General features: G+C 37.1%; 1 protein-coding gene across 3 annotated transcripts in view; it reads right to left on the bottom strand.

The window, feature by feature from the left end:
• HDHD2 (haloacid dehalogenase like hydrolase domain containing 2) overlaps positions 1–9,940 on the bottom strand; it is a 43,096-nt gene extending 33,156 nt beyond the window's left edge. The window contains exon 1 of one of the 3 annotated variants that reach the window (XM_074206980.1): positions 9,818–9,940. The gene's annotated coding sequence lies outside the window, so the exon portion shown is untranslated. Of the gene's footprint in view, positions 1–9,276; positions 9,613–9,788 lie in introns of those variants that run through there. The other 2 variants (XM_074206977.1, XM_074206978.1) reach the window with 2 other exon arrangements.
• Positions 9,941–20,127: the final 10,187 nt, after the last annotated feature.

Genomic DNA, 20,127 nt, shown 5'->3' with positions numbered 1-20,127 from the left:
CTACTCAGATCCATATTGCAGTCTGGGGTCCCACACTGACCCTCCTCATAGCTCCAGGGCAGAAGGGAGTGCTTGTGGTTATCTACAGAACAAAGCACAGACCAGGAGAACAGTCAGAGCCTCTCATAAGACCTTGGAGGAATTGAAGGCTCTGGAGGGTGTCCCTGAAAACAGCAGCAAAACTCTTCAAAACTAGGGACAATGTGTTCTCCACTCTGCAAGCAGAGCCCCACCTTAACAAAGAGTAAAAATCAAGTCAAAGGCTGGGGAAATGAGCAAACAACAAAAGGAAAAAATTTGACTGTCGACAATTTCTTTGATCCTATGGAGGACCAAAACACACACTCAGAAGAAGACAAAGTCAAAATTTCTGTATCCAAAGCCTCCAAGAAAAATAGGAATTAGTTTCAGGCTATGAAAGAGCTCACAAAAAGATTTTGAACATTGTAAGGGAGGTGGAGAAAAAATTGGGAAGAGAAATGAGAGCAATGCAGGAAAATCATGAAAACCAAACCAGCAGTTTGGTGAAGGAGATAACAAAAAACACTGAAGAAAATAACATCTTGACCTACAGTGTAGGTCAAATAGAAAAAGCAGACCAAAAGGTCAATGAGAAGAAGAATGCCTTGAAAAGTAGAACTGGTGATGGAAAAGAAGATAAAAAAGTTCTCTGAAGCAAATAATTCCTTAAAATTCAAAATGGAGCAAAGGGAAGTTGATGGCTTTGTGAGAAATCAAGAAACAATAAAATAAAACCAAAAGAATGAAAAACTAGAAGAAAATGTGAAATATCTCACTGGAAAGACAACTGACCTGGAAAACAGATTCAGGAGAGATAATTTAAAAATTATTAGCCCACCTGAAAGTCATAACCAGAAAAAAGAGACTAGACTTCATTTTTCAAGAACTTCTCCAGGAAAACTGCCCTGATATCCTAGAAGCAGGGGATAATACAGACATTAAAGGATCCACCAATCACCTCCTTAAAGATATCCCCGAATAAAACTTCCAGGAATATTATGGCCAAATTTCAGAATTCCCAAGTCAAGGTGAAAATATCACTAGTAGTCAGAAAGAAACAATTCCATTACTGTGGTGCTACAGTCAGGATTACACAGGATTTAGCAGCATCTACATTAAGGGCTTGTAGGGCTTAAAATATAATATTCCAGAAGGTAAAAGAGCATGGATTACAATGGAGAATATAATCATTCAGCAAAACTGAAAATATTCTTTCAGGGGAAAAAGATGGATATTTAATGGAATAGGGGACTTTCAAACTTTCCTATTAAAATAACCAGAAATAAAACAGAGAGTTTGATCTTCAAGTACAGTACTCAGGTGAAGCATAGAGAAGGTGAATGGGAAGGGCAAATGATGAGGGATTTAATGATGTTGAATTGCTTGAATTCCTAAATGGGAAGATGATACTGTTAATTCATGTGAACTTTCTCATTTATTAGGGCAGTTAGAAGGAACATATATAGACAAGGCACAGGAGGGAGCTGAATATGAAGGCATAAGATATTAAAAAGAGTAAAGTTAATGTGGGAGAAAGGAATGAACTGGGAGAAAAGCAAAGGACAGGTAGCATGGAATAAGTTATTTCAAAGGAAAAGCTTTTGCAATGGAGTGGAAGAGGGGAAAGGTGAGGGAGGAATGAGTGAGACTTAGTCTTATTGGAAGTGGCTCAGAGAGGGAATAACAAACACACTTAAAGAAATCTATCTTACCCTTGAGGAAAATAGGAAAATAAAGGGATGGGGAAAAGGGGACCAAGGAAGGGGAGAGGGATGTAAGGTGATAGAAGAGAGGGAAGATTGTGGGACAAGGTCATCAGATGCAACACATTTTTGAGGAGGGACAGAGGGAAAGGAGAGAGAGAATGGAATAAATGAGTGTGTAGGGGGGAATAGGATTGAGGGAACAACAAAATATTGAAGCAATTTCTCTGAAGGACTTATGAGAAAGAATGCTATTCATCTGAAAGACAGAGGTGATGGTGTCTCAATACAGTCTGAAGCATACTTTTTTTCCTCACTTATTTTTCTTAAGGTTTCTCTTTCTTTGTGTGTGTGGAGGGGTTGCTTATTTTTACAACATGGCTATGGTAGTATGTGAAAAACAAAACAAAACAAAAAAACAAAAAAGAAACTTCATCTCTGCACTCCAGGTATATTCATCAGCTTCCTCCTACAAGTGGAAAGTGCTCCTCTTTTTGACCTCCTGGCTTCCTTCAAGTCTCAGCTGAAATCCCACCTACTATAAAAAGCCTTTCCTGAATCCCCCCTCAATTCTAGTGTTTCCTCTTTACTGGTTATTTCCAACTTATCCTGGTTATAGTTTGTTTGTACATGATTGTTTATATGTTGTCTCTCCCATTAGCTTGTAAGATTAAGGGATGTCTTTTGCCTTTTTTTTTTTGTATCTCCGGTCCCTGGCATATTATGAATGCTTAATAAATATTTAATGACTGACGAGTGAGGACAAAGAATAGATTTAGGAAGAGTTAAAACAAGGAAAGTAGAAAAATGGAAGATTATAATCAAATAAAAGGATTTCAAACATTCCTGATAATGGAAGTAGAACACGTATAGATAAACACTTATAAAATGGTCTAGACAACTCTCTTAGGAATTTTTTGGATTTGTGATTTTATTATCTTCTCAAACAGACAGCAAGGATACTAAATGAAGAAATTATAGCTCAGAGGTTGAATCAGTTACATTTGACTTTTTCCGAAATGTGGACAATACATTTGTCATGATGTAAGACTGAATTTGGCTTCGTCACAAAGTATGTATCAGACCCTATCCCACAAATATTATTAAATGGATTTCTGACACAATACCTGTAATCTACCAAACACATCAAGGCAAAGTATTATGCTATTAATACTGTATGAATTTAGATATCAAAAGGAATAAAAATTTAATGAAATATTTTAATGCACATGCTCAAGGAACTACCTTTTCATTCTAAAAGTTGGCTAAGTATTTTAAAAAATTAAACAGTTATGACTGAAATTCCTTCTCAACTACAAAGAACTTGTAAGTTCTATTAACCAGAATCAAAGAAAAGGTAGTATTTTGTTAAATGAAAATTAACCAGAATTTTTTTTTTATTTCTAATCATGTTGTTGTCAATCTGAAATGGACAGATTTTTTGTTTTTACTATCTTATTAAATAAGCAATGGAAAGAGACCTGAGGTTAAAATCAGAGGACCAGGGTTTAAATCTAAGACTGATCAGCATGACCATGAGTAAGTAAGTTAATCACTGGTTCTCAATTTTCTTAAATTTAAATTTAGGGGATTAGATTAGGAAACCCTTAATTCTATTAATCCTGTGATCATATTTTCATTTTTCTTTTGTGACTCAACTCAATGCCTGAGGGTCATAAAATATCAGTTGCTTTATCCTTTTATCAAAAACAATATTGCCTAACTTGATCACCAACCGATGATTCATTACAAATGAATTTTCATTTTCTAAATCAAATCACCATAAAAGGATCAGCATTTGCCATCACTGACGATATTCAAAAGAATTATGCCATAACTCTGAAAACAAATTTAAATGATTTCTAAAAACGGGTTGAAAAGCGAATGACAGCATAAGTAAAATAAATGCACAGGGTCCACACTAATTACTTTGAAGTGAGTAGCTCTGACTCTGAAGTGTAAATTAGAATATATTTGTGTGCTTTTTTTTAAACTTAGTCTCTATAATTTCAGTCATCTTGCAGATAAAAGAGACACTGGAGATTGGTAGGAAGTGCCAATGAACCAAGGTCATTTCCAGCTTCTGGAAGTGGCATTTTTTAAATTACTGACTTAGCTTTTATTTCTCATCATTTAATTTCTATCCTCTTAAAAGAGCAGGGAAAAATATTGGTTAATTGAGAGCTCTAGATAATTAAGTCTTCTAAATAATTCAGTTTTAACTATGTAACTTTTCCCTCTTTTGAAGTTACAAACATTTAAAAAAGAATCACAAGCAGAATCTCCAGTTAGAAGGAACTGTGGAACTCTGATCCTAACCACCATACCCGATCGTCTCTAAAATCCAATAAGCAGTCATTCAAAATACATTCTTAATATTATCCTAAGAAGGAATAATAATCATTAATGACTAGAATTGACTAGAACCATTACTTTTCTGAAAAGAGAATAGCTAACAGCTACTAGGATTAAGGTAACTCCTAGAGATTCTATATAAATGTTTCATCATGTTAAGAAGCTTAAATGGTCTATAAAAGTATTCAGATACTACCTTTGGGGCTAAATTTAATAACCATCCTATAAAAGATAGGACTACTTAAAACAAAATTATGTCCTTCATTAGCTACAGAGATATACTTATTTTGCCTTTCCAAATAAATTAATTTCAGTTCACTGTAATCAACCCTTCAGGGTTTAAAATGAAACCACTGGTCAGCAGTAAATTTCATTTCAGCACAGGTAGGCAAAAGACCTGGAAAAAAAATTTTTTAGGGTTTTTTTTTTGCAAGGCAATGGAGTTAAGTGGCTCACCCAAGGCCACAGGGCTAGGTAATTATTAAGTGTCTGAGGCCACATTTGAACTCAGGGATTCTTGACTCCAGGGCCGGTGCTCTATCCACTGCACCACCTAGCCGCCCCGAAAAATTAAAAAAAAAAAGACTATGTCATATTTCTCACAACAGTTAAATCTAATTAAGGGAAACTAACCTTAAAATTTACTTTAAATTTTTTTCTTAGAGTCAACTAAATTTAAATAAAGGTATTAACTATGAAAATTATTTTTAAAACTAACTGAAAAAGATTGCTTCCACTGGCTACTCACTTCAATAGGTCAAGGCATACTACATAGTACCTATCTTCAAAAATATAGGGTGATTTCCACACAATGACAAATCATCAGAATAGGAATTTCAAGGAGTATGCCTACAGCATTTAATCACAACTACTAATAATCTCAATTACAATTAAGCAGTTACACACAGTTCACAATACTTTGTTTACATGTTGCCAAATGATACAAAAAAAAACTTCCTATTATACTCAGTCTGCTGCAGATGAACTTTTCAAACTCAGAATTGAATCCTAGCTTTATACAGAGGAATTAACTCTTGAAGCCCCAGAAAAGCTGAATTGATCTGCCCTGCCCTAATAGAGCCTTACAATTTCATTTCCTGATGAGTAAACTGCATCACAAGTCAAGCCCCAGACTAAGCAATTCAGCAATTCACAATGGATCTTATTTCCCTGAAGTCCACAACATCTCAACCTATATACTATCTTGTTTTGTCATCTCATAGGTCTTGTGTCAGTAAATTAGTAAACATTGCGTCAAGTGCTAGGTAAACCAAAGAAAGGTAAAAGAAAAAGTTCTTGACCCCAAGCAGCTCAAAGTCTCATAGAGGAGACAACATGCAAACAAGTAAGAGATGATACAGGATAAATCAGAAATAACCCACAGAAGGAAAGCACTAGAACTAGGGAGTATTGGGAAAGACTTGTAGAGAAAGTAGGATTATAGCATGAACTTGAAGGAAGCCAGGACACCATAAAGAAACACATTTGAAAGACTTAAGAAAATGATCACTATGATAGTCAACTATAATTTCACTAGAAGGAAGGAAATATTTATTAACATGGCTACTATGGGCCAAGCACTTTACAAATATTATATCATTTGGTCTTTACTTTTCTTTACTTTACTATTTGGTCTTTACTTTATTATTCTTTTCTTCATTTTACAGTTGAGGAAACTGAAATAGAGGTCAGGGTCACACAGCTACTAAATGTTATGGAGATTAGGTCTGAACTCAGGTCCAACATTCTATCAACTGCACCACCATCTACCTGGATAGCTAACTGATCAGCTATGAAGCTTACTTCTCACAACCTGTTGGGGAAATAATGATAGACTTAAGTCTCAGAATGAGACATGACCAATATGAGAATTTGTTGTATTTGACCTATTTGTAAGAATGGAGCATTTTCCCCTCAACTGTGATGTGCAAGGGAAGATAGTGTTAAGAAGTACCAAAAAGAAAAAAAGTATTTTACACACACAAATACACCAAAGAGAATGAAAGGAAAGTCACAAGGATCTGCAAACAAGCAACCTTCTCTTTTTGTTTAACTTTATTACCTACTTAGAAACTCACTCTCTTAAACTTGACTTTCTTCTTTGCTTTTCTCCCCAACTCTTACCTCATTAAAGTACCTTAAACATGATTCCCATGTGACTACTCTCCCTCATCAAGGATCAAGTTTCCCACCTACACATCAGTCTTTCTTTCCCTCAACTTAGGTGATTCAGCCTATCCTTTAAGGAACTCACTATAGCTACATAGTCCTTCCAACTTGTGAACTTTTTGAAGTAATTTGTGGAATTTTTGTGGTAACTTATAAACCATTTGTGCAACCTGTGTAAGACCTGATGTTCAGAGAAGGCTGAGATTTCTATATACTGAAGGATCTAAATCAACCAACCAGACAAGAAGGACCGAAGAAACAACTGAAGATGCCATAAAAGACTCCAAATAAGAAGGCAGAAGTAACAAAGCAGATGGTTCACATCTATGAACATGAACAGGAAGTAACTGGAAAACATCTCTCTTACTCCATCCTACCACCACCACCACCACCACCATGTCAATGTATAGTTCCCTATACAGTAAATTCTGCTTTAACTCATATCTCAGAAAGCCAAAATTTGTTCCAAAGGGTTTAACATATTAGGAAAAATTTTGAGCATTGCTTGAATTCTGAGTTCACTTCTGATCAATTTCTTCTGAAAAATCGAGTACACAGGAAACTGAATCACTTCATAATAAGTCAAAAGTTGCCAGCTCTCTGATGCCTACTTCCACAAGTACACTTGAGGTCTTTTCCAAAGTGAAGTGCTGTATTTATTGTATGTACTTTGATGCAGTACAAGACATGAATGAAGGGCTGTCTGAACCACCTCCAACCCTACTCCCACTCTCTTCTGCTGTGGCTTCCACTTGAGATCTCAGAGGCTCCAAGAAATAGCCTATCCAACTTGCTCCCCTGAGGAGACATTATTTATTGTATTTAGATTTCTTATCTAATAAATGTATATTTCTTATCACAAATGTATATAAATTGTGCTATTTTTTGGTTAGGTTCCTATCTTTCTGTGAATATCACTGACAAAGTTTTTGAGCACTGCACCACAACTCCATTATCCCCATAAGTATTCTGTTTGATTTTGGATGGTCCAATCTTTTTTGGGAATGTATATCACATTATAACATAACTGACTATACTGTATAGCTGCTCAAAGAAATTATATCAATCTGGGCTTTGCTCAAAGAAATCAAAAATTAAGGAAGATGCCCTTTTGTGGGCATAAGGATGTGTGTGGTATGTTATGTCCATGTAGGTTATGTGCATCCACATGAATCTGTCTAGAAGTGCACTCAAAGATAGGGTGAATATCTTTGGGGTCTCCTGCACTCTCTCTTCTTCCATGGAGACTTTGGGTCAGAGACTACTAGCCTCTTTGCTCTCCCCTGAGAGCAGGTACCAATCTAGAATTATAACCATCTGCCCTTCTGAAGGCTGTTAGGGTAAAGAAAATAAATTTTAGGTTCAATTTGGGCTCCTGATCATTATTCTTTATCAGGGAAAGAGTACTCCCAAAAATAAATCCAAAGTTTAATTCTCTTCCCACCAAATGCCAGTTCCACAATGACACAGGTAGCAAATGCACCCATTTATCCAAGTTGACTGCAAAATAGTAATCAGAGTAAGGTATGCATATAAGAATACACCAAACAATACAAATTTAATGAGCTTTCCTATAGAAAACAAGATAGATCAGCTTAACCAAGAGAAAGAGAGACCCATATTCCTCAGGGAAATTCTCTTAAGTCTCTACTATGACAAGCTGGGGTAAGAGAAATGATAAGGATGCCAGTTCCTCTACAAGGAAGCTTCTTAGGCTTTCCATGCCAAACACTACTATAAGTGGTCCACACTCTGCCTTGTGCTTACTTCTCTTGAATCCTACACAGGATCTGGTTGAAACTTAAACATATTGCTCTAAAACAAAGTAAAAGAAAAATGAATTCTTTTCTCACCTCAAGGTAAAAAGTCTCTAGATTCAAATAATTTGAACTGTCAAGCAATAATAGTAAAAAAAAAATAGCATTTTCTAAGTAGAAATGCTTTCCTCATAATACTTTAAGGTAAATAATACAAATAATTAAGGTTTTTGTAAAATAGGACTGAGGCTGCTGCAGCTAAGTGGCACAGGGATAAAACATGAGCTCCTGAGTTCAAATTCAGCCTCAGACACTCACCAGTTATATAACCCATGGCAGTCATTCACCCCAAAAGGTAAAATAGGGCTGAGAAATTAAGTGATTTGCTCACATACTGATTATTAGGACTCTAATCCAAGTCACATTCTTCCCAATGCAAGCCAATGTCTCTCAATAGGATCTAGTATCCTTTCTCTTTGCCCTCTTCTTCCCTTAGTCCCTATGGGACACTCATTAACCAAATCAAAAAACATCTGAGTGCCTACTGTGCACAAATATTTAGTAATTGTCATCTCCACAAACGGGCACTAGCAAAGAGTGGATACCCCAGGGACCGCTAGGTGGCACAGTGGATAGAGCACCAGCCCTGGAGTCAGGAGTACCTGGGTTCAAATCCGGTCTCAGACACTTAACAATTACCTAGCTGTGTGGCCTTGGGCAAGCCACTTAACCCCATTTGCCTTGCAAAAAATAAAAAAAATTAATTTAAAAAAGAGTGGATACCCCGGACCCCATTAGAATCTTACTTATGTTGAGCGGAACCTTTCAGAATTTAAATACCATTTTGACAGCAAGCATCCAAACTCCCTTAGGAAACAAGAATTCTGGTGCAGAGATATCACTGAATTTTGAGACAGGAAGAAGATTAAAGTTCAAGTTCCGGTTCTTACTACATATGTGACCAGGGGCTATTTTTTGCCTCTCCAGGCAGATCTCTGCTTCCTTTTCTGTAAATGACTGGATGAGATAAGGGAAATTTAGGAAAATATTAAAGGCGTTAGAAGGCAGCCCTGGATTCTGAGTTCAAATCCCTGTTCTTGTGAATCAGTGAGTTTGGGCAAGTCAGCCCCTCTGTGCTGAGCCACGGCCCCTTCCATGACAGTCGATGAAAGCGGAGGGGCTGGGTCCAGAACACACAGGCCCTTCTGGCCCTCTCAGCAGAGCCAAGCGCTGGGAGAGCCCTCGGAGGCCACCTAGGCCAACGTGCTCACCTTTTTTTGGTTTGTTTTTTTGCAAGGCAATGGGGTGAAGCGGCTTGCCCAAGACCACACAGCTAGGTCATTAAGTGAGCCCAGGTCCTCCTGCCTGCAAGGCCGGGGCTCTGCCGCCGCTGCCAACGTGCTCATCTTACACACAAGGCAACTGAAGGGCATCTTGTCCGGGGCCCGGCGGAGGGCAAGCAGGGGCAGTGCCCGCCGGGGCCTCCGTGCCCCCGCATCCGGGGGCCGACGCGTTTGGCGGGCAATGCACCGGAGGAGGAGGAGGAGGAGGAGGCCCGGCTGGGCGAGGCGTGGACGGCGGCCCCGGCACCCGCGCGCGGGGCGGAAGTCCTCCCAGGACTCCAGGCTGGGGCGAGCGCCACCCGGCACCCCCCTCCCCGCGGAGATGGTCCCGCCCGCGCCTCCCCGGCAAAGAGACTGGCGGACCGGCCCATTCGCGGGATGGGGGGAGGCGGGGCTGACACGAGCCTCGAGCCAGGGAGAGAAAGCTCCAGGAAACACACCCCTTCGGAAACAAAGCAACGAGCCGAACCCGGGGCCAACCGCTACCGCCTCGGCTACTCCTTCCGTCCGCAGGCGGCCCAACGGGAACCCGGAAGCCGCTGGCCTCGGAGCGGACAATGGCATCGGCCAGTAACGGCCCCACGCAGAGAGCCTTCTGCGCAGCCCCGGAAGCTCGGAGCGGCAGGGGAAGTCCCGCCTTCGTCCTCACCTCACTTAAAATCGACCAATTAACATTTTTAAAGTGCCTGTCACGTGCCAGGCCCTGCCTTAAGCTCTAGAGATACCCCAAATAAAAAAAAGACAAAACTCCCTGCCCACGAGGTGCTTACAATCTGAGGGGGAGACAAGATGTGCAGATACAGTCAAGCTGTACAGGATGAAAAGGAAATCATTAACATGGATTAATTAATAATTATAAAATAGTAAATAATAATAATAATAAATAATTAACAAGGCTTCCTTTTTTTAATCCGGTCAGGGGTATGAGGTGGTCGATGGGAGGGCTTGCCCAACGTGCTTCAGAGCTGTTCATTCACCTGTGGTGTCCCCCGCCACCCAGCTCTCACCTGTGGCTCTAAAAAGCTATCAACACTCCTGCAAAACACGTTGGCAGATGAGCCAAAGCAGGTTGGGACCATGTCCATCCCAAGGCCGAGAGGACTTCCACCCAATGAAACGGACAGAAGAGAACACTTTGTTCCAGGGGGCCACGCAGGCAGCTGAAGCAGGTTCTGCGGGGGGCTCAGGGCATGGCCAGACGTCAACGATGCCAAGGTCATCCGCTGTGCCCGGGCCTTCGCCCTTTGACTTGACTTGTGTCTTGTCATTGCACGTTGATGGCTGGAGGACCGTGTAAGGCGGATGACTTTGTGCAACTCTGGCCTTATTTAAATCCATTTCATGTGCAAGTCAAGAAGGCATCACTTGCGATGTCATTGCTTCTCTTTGAAAATGAAGGACAATCAGCCTTGATGAGAAATAAGGATATTATACTTTCTTTTATTAGAATAATTGAGAATGTTTGAGTGGAATATTCCCTCTTAAGAGTTAATATTCCAGCTGGGTGATTGTTGGGATTTGGGCTCGGGTGCTCCTGAATCCAGGGCCGGTGCTACCACTGTGCCACTTAGCTGCCCCTATTATTATTTTTTTATTTTAATTTTTTCCTCTTTACTTTATTGCTCATGAGGGTCTATATCTTGGGGGGAAGGGGTATTATGTTTACTGTTAAACAAGAATATTTTAATAATGTATAAAAACATTTGTACAAAAAATAAAATAAATATAATTTTTCAAAAAAAGCGTTAATATTCCTAGTGAAGTCCTCTCAGGGTTAAAAATCATTACAACAAAGACAGACTATTACTCCTAGACTATTCTTAGAAGAGGGAGAGAGACCTTGCATTTCAAGCCAGGTACCCTCCTGATTCTTAGAGAAACAGTGGACTATTTCCAGAGAGAGACCTTGCATTTTTAGTTTGTCACCTATTTGATGATAAAACTATCTTAACTGGGAGAACAGTAGACTGCTCCCATGAGAAAAACCTTGCATTCCAATGAAGCTCAGAAGACTCCCTTTATTTGACGATAAGTAGACTCTTCCTAGACCTTGTGTTCCAAGACAAGTTACTTTACTTCAATAAGATAGTTATAATCCTGAAGGTCATTTTCACCATCTGGATGGTGAGGTAATATTTTATGAAAACCTTTCATTCTTTTCTTTGTTGCTGGGGTAGATTTTCACAAGTAGAATGTAACTCTGAAGACTAACCAATGAATTACATAAAAGGATGATAGGGGGGAGGAGGGGATTGAATTAGGCCATATAATCTTGCTTGACTGTCAATTTGGGACAGCACATTGATCTTCACTACCTTTGTGAGACTTGGAGCATGCCTTTTTCTCAAGAAAAGTCAAAATAAACATTTTTTTGCTCAGAGGAGTCTCTATATTTTTTAAGTGGATTTTTCATCCCACACATGTTGAGTTTGAGGAATGGAGGTAACTCAACATCAGACATCCTCAGTCTTCTCAGTAAAATTGGAACCCTAAATCATATGCTCTGCCCTAATTGAGCTGGGGCATAGAGGAGACAATTTGGAGAAAAAAAAAGGTTTGAAACAGTTATTTTGGGAAAATAGAGAGCACATAGTGGACAGAGTGCCAAACCTAAGATAAAATACTGGGTTAAAGTAGGCAAGTCACTTATCCTCTGTTTACCTCAGTTTCCTTAATCTGTAAACTATTGATAATTTTATCACTACCCCATGTGGTGAGGATCGAATGAATTAAATATGCAAAACACTTTGCACACTTTAAAGCACTATATAAATGTTACTTATTATTCACTTTTATTATAGGCCATGTGAAAGGGAACAGTGACTGAACTGGGGTGATGAGTCTGTGGACAGAGAGGAGGGATACATGCAAAAGATGTGGAGATTAAAAATAAATTAAAAAAAAGAAATGAGGCTTGGGGCCTAGAATTCCTGTAAAACCTGCATTGTTTTGGTCTTTTCCCCAATTGCTCATTTGTAGAAATATCTACCATCAAATGAATGGAATTGGGTAGGTGAATTTGATCAAGTTCCCTCCTAGTTCACTTAAGTTCCTGGAGTTCTTATTAAAATTTCAGTAGTGAGGAACCTTAATTTAATCCCCCTCCTTTACTATCTGTCTTTATGAAGAAATCAACATTTGATTACTTCAACTCCTCACAAAGAAAAATTCACTTATCCTCACTTTTCTTTTTGCTAGAACAAATGGACATTAGGGAATGGGACAAAACCTCCTTTCCTTGGACACCTATTGTCTTTTATTAGTCTACCCAAACTCTCTTTGCCTTACTTTTTAACACACAGGACCTGTATCTAGTGTCTCTGCACCCTGAACACACACACACACACACACACACACACACACACACACACATATATACTGCTTTCTATATCAAGGTGTTGGATTTAGAAGTATATTTATCCTTTAAACTTATAAGGGTTGAACAATACTAACTGCTCACCCTCATTCCTGGATTGCAGTCCTTGACCCAGAATAGCTAGCTGTCCCTTTGAAAAGAGAATTCAAATCTCATGGCCTTTACCACTGGCTGCCAGTTTATTTGGAAACAGATCTCTGATCTCCTACCCTTTCTTGTTCTGACATGTGGCCCATTCATGCTAACCAGTGGCCCTGAAGTCCCTCAGACAGAGCATTGGATTTCCCTGATTCCCTGACCAGTCTACTTAGGAACTTAACACAAAACATCTGGAATGTAGAACATGGAATACAAAACCTTTTAAAACTCAGTTTGACTGAGGACAAACAAAATAACAAACTATTTGTGCAATAATATCAGAAGAATGGAAGAGGCAGTTATTGAAAAAAATCTAAGATAGTGATGATATAGCAGGTGCCCCAAAGTGACTGAGGCCAGAGTGAGGAAGACAGAAACAATAATATACTCTAAATATAGTATTAAGTAATACCATAGAACTAAAAGGTGGTTGAGGCATTGATTCACAGAGTGAGAAGAGACCTCCTCAGGGATTACCTAGACCAAATTTCCTTAAGAAGGAACCCTATCTAAAACATTCATGAACAATAATCATCCAGCCTCTGCTTGATGAAAAACTACCATCTAAAGCACCTCAGTTCCATTTCTGGATAGCAAACATTATTATTATTGTTTTTTCTTTTATTAAGCATGAAATTCCTTTTATTGCTGCAACTTCCACTCTAGCTCTTCATTCTGCTTTGGGGCAAAGTTCTCTTCAACATAATGATCCTTTAAAGCCTTGAGGGTGAGCAGTGTTCTCCAATTCTCCCTGGTTCCCCTTAGTCCCCTAAGTATTCTCTTCTTCAGGCTAAATATACAGAGTTCCTTCAACCAATTTTTGAAATAGTGATAAAATTAATGAAAAAGTATTTATGTGTCATAATATCCTTTTTTTTTTCTTTGTGGTAAATAAAGATATTCTCCCTAGCAAGTCTGCCTACCATGTAACTATTTTTAAAGTTTTTTTCTTCTTTTCCTTTCTGCTTTGCAAAAATATCCAGGGAAGAAAGGTTTATTTAATTCATCTTGGGCTGATCATCTTCTGAGTATTGTCATTATGCTTAACTTAATCATGTAAACCTCAATTCTTTTTAAAGTCATTCCCAAAAGATTCAAATGGACCCAAATTCCTATTACTTCCTGTTTTCACCCTCTAAGACCTGACACCAATTGAAAATCAAGACTTATCTAATTATGAAAATGAGGCAGACAAACCAGTCACATTCAGACCACTGAGGTGTAGTGGCCTTGGCTACTCAAAAAAATCCATTGCTTCTCAAAAAGTGAAACATTCATCGTAAAGTGCTAGGGAGGAAATGCAATAGAAAAGTAAGGGAGTTAGGAGTAAAATACAGTGAGGTGGGATTCAGGGATAGAAGCAAAAAAGAGAACAAGGCTAGATCCATGAGCCTGGGATTGAGGCAATTCTATTGAATGAAAATCCTAGGCAAAGTGCCTATTCCCATTCCCATCCTATTGTTTAAAAGCTTGCTATTTATAAAGGCCCAAATAACTACTTTGGATAGGGACATTTAAAAAAAAAATTGGAAATGTCCCTGAAATTATCAATGAGAAAATATAATTTGCTTTTTGAAGATTGTTTGTAAAGCTTCCATTAGTTCATTTAAGACCTAGGTTAAAATTCTAACTCCAATATTCACTAGCTATGTGATTATAGACATGTGACTTAACTTTTTCTAACCCTTTTCTTTATCTGTAAAATGTATAATTTCTTCCATTTACCTCATAGTTATGAGGAAAGTTATTTGTAAACCTTAAATTATATACATATATGAATATTGAGATATATGTATGTATCCATTTAATACAAATTAAAATTATCAAAATACATAATACATATATATATATATACACACACAGATAAATTTCTATATAGAATCCACATATGTATACACATGGAAAACTTATAATCTTTTATATGTTGGCCCAAGTTGAGCCAGGCAGTCCTGATAATCATATTTTATCAGATAGTAACTTAAATGTCCACTCACATTTTTCTCTATCCATTTATAGATTGTAAAAGTGCTTATTCTCATATATGCATATATAAACATGTACATGTATAGGTTTACTAGAGCTGGAAAGACCCTCAAGAAATCATCTGGTCCAGGTCTTTGCCTTTAGACAGATACACAATGATGTGAATATATATTTCAATATTTCAAGTATATGTGACTTCATTGATTTACTTCCTTTATCAACTTACATTGCAATCCCTCTACAATTTAGTAGTTATCAAGAGTTGTGACTGAAAAAAATTCACCTTCCTGTGGACTCCCTGATGATCACTGTTTTCAGACTTGGCTAGGTGATCGTCAGAGCATAATTAGTCAATAAGCCTAGTCTCAGCCTTGCCACCTTGAGAGGTTCTACTAGAGTCTATATTTGGGTCTTCAAGAATGCAGGATCACTTCATACCATGAGATTTGAGAGAGGAATTTTAGTAGTGTTTGTATATGTGTATGTGTGTGTAAATATATTTTATTTTAGAGAAGAACCTTAGCAGAGTTAATGTAGTATGTGTGTGTGTGTATATATATATATATATATATTATACACAGACATATATTTAATATATATACATACATATGTAAAATTTATTCCCTATGTTTCCTAATTCTATAGATCAAGGACCTACTTCTTATTTAACTCATGTATAGTACCAGTATAGGGCTCTGTTAGGCTGAGAATTTTGAAAAAAGAAAAAAAAAGCCAGACTAGGTTAACATTTACAGGAATAGTTCAAAGTTTAAAGTAGCCAGAAAGACTAGTCACAGATTCAAGGTCCTGTAGAAAATTCCAGCAGCTCATGGACATTTGGAGTCCAGGATAACCACAAACTGTTAATTTCTGGAACAGATCATAAGGAAGGATGTGGGCAGGCACTTAAGTTACTGTCTGCTAAAATAAGATTCTATGGTTCCTGAGTCAGGACTACCCTGGGAAAACTGGGGCCAACCTATAAAAGCTTACAGGTCTCCCATCTGGTGCTGTTATAATTTAGATTAAGTGGCAGCTATGGAGATGAAATATCTCAACAATTAGTACCTTGCACCCTAACAAAGTTGTCTGACTGAAGCACATTTTAAAGTGTGTGTGTGTGTGTGTGCATGAGTGCGCGTGTGCGTGCACGAGTGCGCGTGTGCATGCTTTGCGTGCACTTAATACAGCATCAGACAAAGGACTGTCATTCTTATGTTCTGTATAATTGATTACATAGGATAAGAAAATTTCCTCAACTTGGCAGCTTTTTCTCTTGAATTTGCTTACTAGAACAAATTCAGATATCTTGTATATTTTACATGAATTCTTTGTAGTATCTATTTCAAAATGTTAGTACTATAAAGTCATCAAGAAATTAAAAAAAAATTGAAATTATTTTCTGGGTTTCATATCATTGCAAGCTCCAGGCCAAGAGAAGTGCCTTTTCATATTACATTTGGAAACAATCAGCATTTTTACAATGCTCTGTAAACTTTTCAAGTAAAGAAAAGAAACACAAAGGGCTAAAGCTGTCTAGAAAACATGGAAATTTTATACTGTTGTAATTGGAATTTCAATTTCAAGACTTCTCATATGGTAGCATTTAATATACTAAAATTTTCTTTTCTACACTTAAGAAAAGCAGTTCAGATTCTTCATCCTTCTAGATATCTTGTGCCATTTTATCTTTTTGAAGAGTGGTTTGAAAAATATTAGTAATTTCTTTTCTTTGTAACAGTTTTTAGAAAGAATAATTTATAGTAATTCACACTGATAACTCCACCAACCATGTGATACTGGGCAGGACAATTAACTTCTTGCTTCAGTTTCCTCAACTGTAAAATGAGGAGGTTGGAGAGGACTTAGACCCCTTGTAGTTTCTATGCTTTTTTTTAAAAAAGGTTATCTTTTGTTTTGCATTGCTATCATTTCCAAATACATTTTTTACTTTCCTTTTGTAGCAAAGAATAAAAAAAAAAAAAGAGGGGGAAAACCCAATTCAGAAAAGCTAACCAATATAACAAATTAAGTCTGATAGTAAATGCTGTATGTCTTACTCAGAGTCCACTACTAGTTCTGCATAGAAAGAGGGAAAGTACATTTTCTCATTTCAAGCTTGGTCATTATAATTACACATATTCAGTTTCTTTTCTTTTGTTCCATTGTGAATATTGGTTTTGGGGGTTCTGCTTAGTCACTCTAACAATGGCTCATATAAACCTTCCCTAGTCCCTGGATCTGTCATATTCATATTTTCTTATTGTGCAGTTACAATCAACCAACATTATGCACTGTGATACAAAGGAAGGCATGTCACAGTCTAATGGGAGGGGGGGGAGAAAATAACATAAAAATAGACTGAAAAAACAGGAGGGAGAGGAATTATCCAGGGAATGAGGTATGATAACATTCTACAGCCAAGTGGAAAATTATCTGAGGTGTTTCGAGGTTGATTTTATCTTGAAAAATGCGTTATTTCTAGAGATGATGAAGTCCAGGAAAGAAGCCATAATGGAAATTGAGAATTTCCTGGGTGTCATTCTTTAAAGACTGTCTCCCATACCTTGCATGTACTTCTTGAACTTCTAACTTCATTTGAGCATCAGGGAAGAGCACTTTAATCAGTGAGAGGGAGCCCTAGGATAGGCACTGCTTCAGTTCCACAATATTCATGTACCATTTGTGTAGTGTATTCCCAATCAGTGGGAACCTATTACTTAGTTTCCAGTTCTTAACTTTCACAAATAGTCTGCTATGACTATATTGATTATAGTATATAAGACTTTTCTTTCTTTTTCAAGCCTTGAGTATGTATTCCATGCAATGGGATTGAATAAATGGACATTTTAGTCACTTTCTCAGAATTACTTTAAATTGTTCTCTAGAATGGCTAGACCAATTTATAGGTCTACCTACTCCTCCAACAGATTTCATTTTTCTCATCTTTACCATTTTACTGGGTGAGAAACCTGAGTTATTTTGATTTGCATCTCTTTAAGGAAGTAGAATATTCTTTTATATGTTTAATAGTTTACAATTCTTTTGGGAACTGTTGGTTGAAAAATTGTTGGAATATCTTTGATCACATCCATTCAGGAATATCCCTTGGTTGTTTATCTCACACACACATACTTATAAACACAGTAACATACAATCTTTTTCTTACCTGCTTCTCTTTTTATCCTAGTTGCATATTTTGTGCAAGTTTTATAATAGGCAACTGAAATGATCTATATTTTGTGAATGCCTCTTTCTCTTGTAAATAACTCTTCGCCTAGCCATGGTGCTAGCTATGGAAAGATACTCTTACCTGGCTCTTTTCTAACTTTTTCATGATGTTGTTGTTCCACAAAATGTGTGCCTTCCAGTTTAAAGTTAAAAATAATTGTCACGTACAACTTTGAAGGTTACTTTATCAACAAAAGGATATCTACACTTTTGTCTTACCTTCCTCTCTTCCTTCTCCTCAGTTTCTTGCAATTTTCCTTCTGATTCCACTATGCAACTAAAACTGTCATCCATAATATTACCAATTATGAATATCTTAATTACTAAACAAATGCCCTTTTCTCATTTCTCCTTTTTTAATATCTCTGCGGCAATTCACATTGTTGGCTACCTCTTTTACCTGCATTTTCTTCCCTAAGTTTTTATGACACTGTTCTCTTGATTCTCTTTCTATATAATCAGTCTATTTCACAATTCTCTTTACTGGATCTCCTCCTTTCATGTCTCACAAATCCAAAAACATTCCCTCTTAAACTCACCCCTCCTCCAAATTTCCCTATTTCTGAGGGCACCACCATCTATTCACTCAGGTTTGCAACCTCAGTTATTCTCACTTCTTTCTCCCCCCCGCCCTCATTCTATCATTTGCCAAGTGCTGTTGATTCTATCTCTATACTGACCTATTTATGATTCTCTGAACCTGGCAGCCCATCTCTCATTTTCCTGCTCTTGCAAAGACCGTCTCCCATGCCTTGCTTGTATTTCTTCACTTCAGCCTCTTGAATTTCTAGCTTCATCTAAGGATGAAACCTTCTACATGCTGTCTTCTATGAAAGCCATTCCTATATTTCTAGGTATAAAACCTTCTCAAATTACCACACACACATATATATACACACATCTGTTTTCATATGATTCCCCCCCCCCAAGATAATGTGAACTTCTTGAAGCAGGGACTGTTTTTCATTTTGTCTTTTCTTAACAAGTGTTTGTTGGATTGGATCAGCTTATACTAAGTTAAAAAAACAAATGCTTAACTTAGAAATTCAAATTTATTTACAAAATTTCTCCAAAAACAAAGAAATTCTATTTTTTTAAAATACTGTAACTGATAATTTTCCCCCAAATCATTCATACATGATTTCTATCTGTATAAAATTGTTTTTGGTATAAAACTCCTCAGGAGAAGCAGAATCATATTTTGGATTGAGTTAGACTTCACAAGAGGGTACAAGAAATAATGCAAAAACAGTCTTTCCCCCCAAACAAACAAAAACACTTTACCCAGAAGAAATGTACTCTTATTCAAGAGGAAGGAAGGGTTAAGAATATCTTGGTATACTACTTGGTATATTATAAAAAAAAGAAAAATGACAAAAATTGGGTTTTTTAGACAGCCCTTAATTCATGATAAATCTGTTTTTTATATTGTAAAGAATCCAGAACTGATTGTTTAGAATACAAGTGATAAGTCCTGTCAGAATGAAAATTAATTTTGGTATTTATTAAATCACTGTTGTAAAAAGGGTACAGTATTTTTCTACCAGTGGAAAAAAATATACAAACTTTGTTCTGATTTCATCAACCTGGTAAAATACTATATAAAAAAATTTATGAGACATATTTGCCAGCAAATTGGACAATTAAAATTATTTGCTTCTTTAACTGGAATACTCACTGACATTATCACAGCTGGATTGACTTAGATATTACATATTTGAGATTTTCTTTTAATCGCTGACAATAGAAACAATATACAATCAAAATTACTACTATTTAAAAACTCTTTTTTTGACTAAAAATAAGTTCTGCCAAATGAATTATAAACAATTAAAAAGACCCAAATTACAAGGGGCAGAATTCAACATGCTTTAATTATTAAAAAAAAATTGAAATTTAGCTTGGGTGAAGGACCCTCTTCTCAATAACAGCTTTGTCACTGGAAAATATTCTAGAAAGAAATTCATCCCTGAGAAGTGAAAAATTGAAACCAAAAAACAATTTGGTACCCTTTTAACAATCATTAAGATAGCATGGGTTATTATTAAATC

This window comes from Macrotis lagotis, chromosome X (genome assembly GCF_037893015.1).
Source record: "Macrotis lagotis isolate mMagLag1 chromosome X, bilby.v1.9.chrom.fasta, whole genome shotgun sequence".
NCBI lineage: Eukaryota > Metazoa > Chordata > Mammalia > Peramelemorphia > Peramelidae > Macrotis > Macrotis lagotis.
This window is presented reverse-complemented; position numbering and strand designations above follow the sequence as displayed.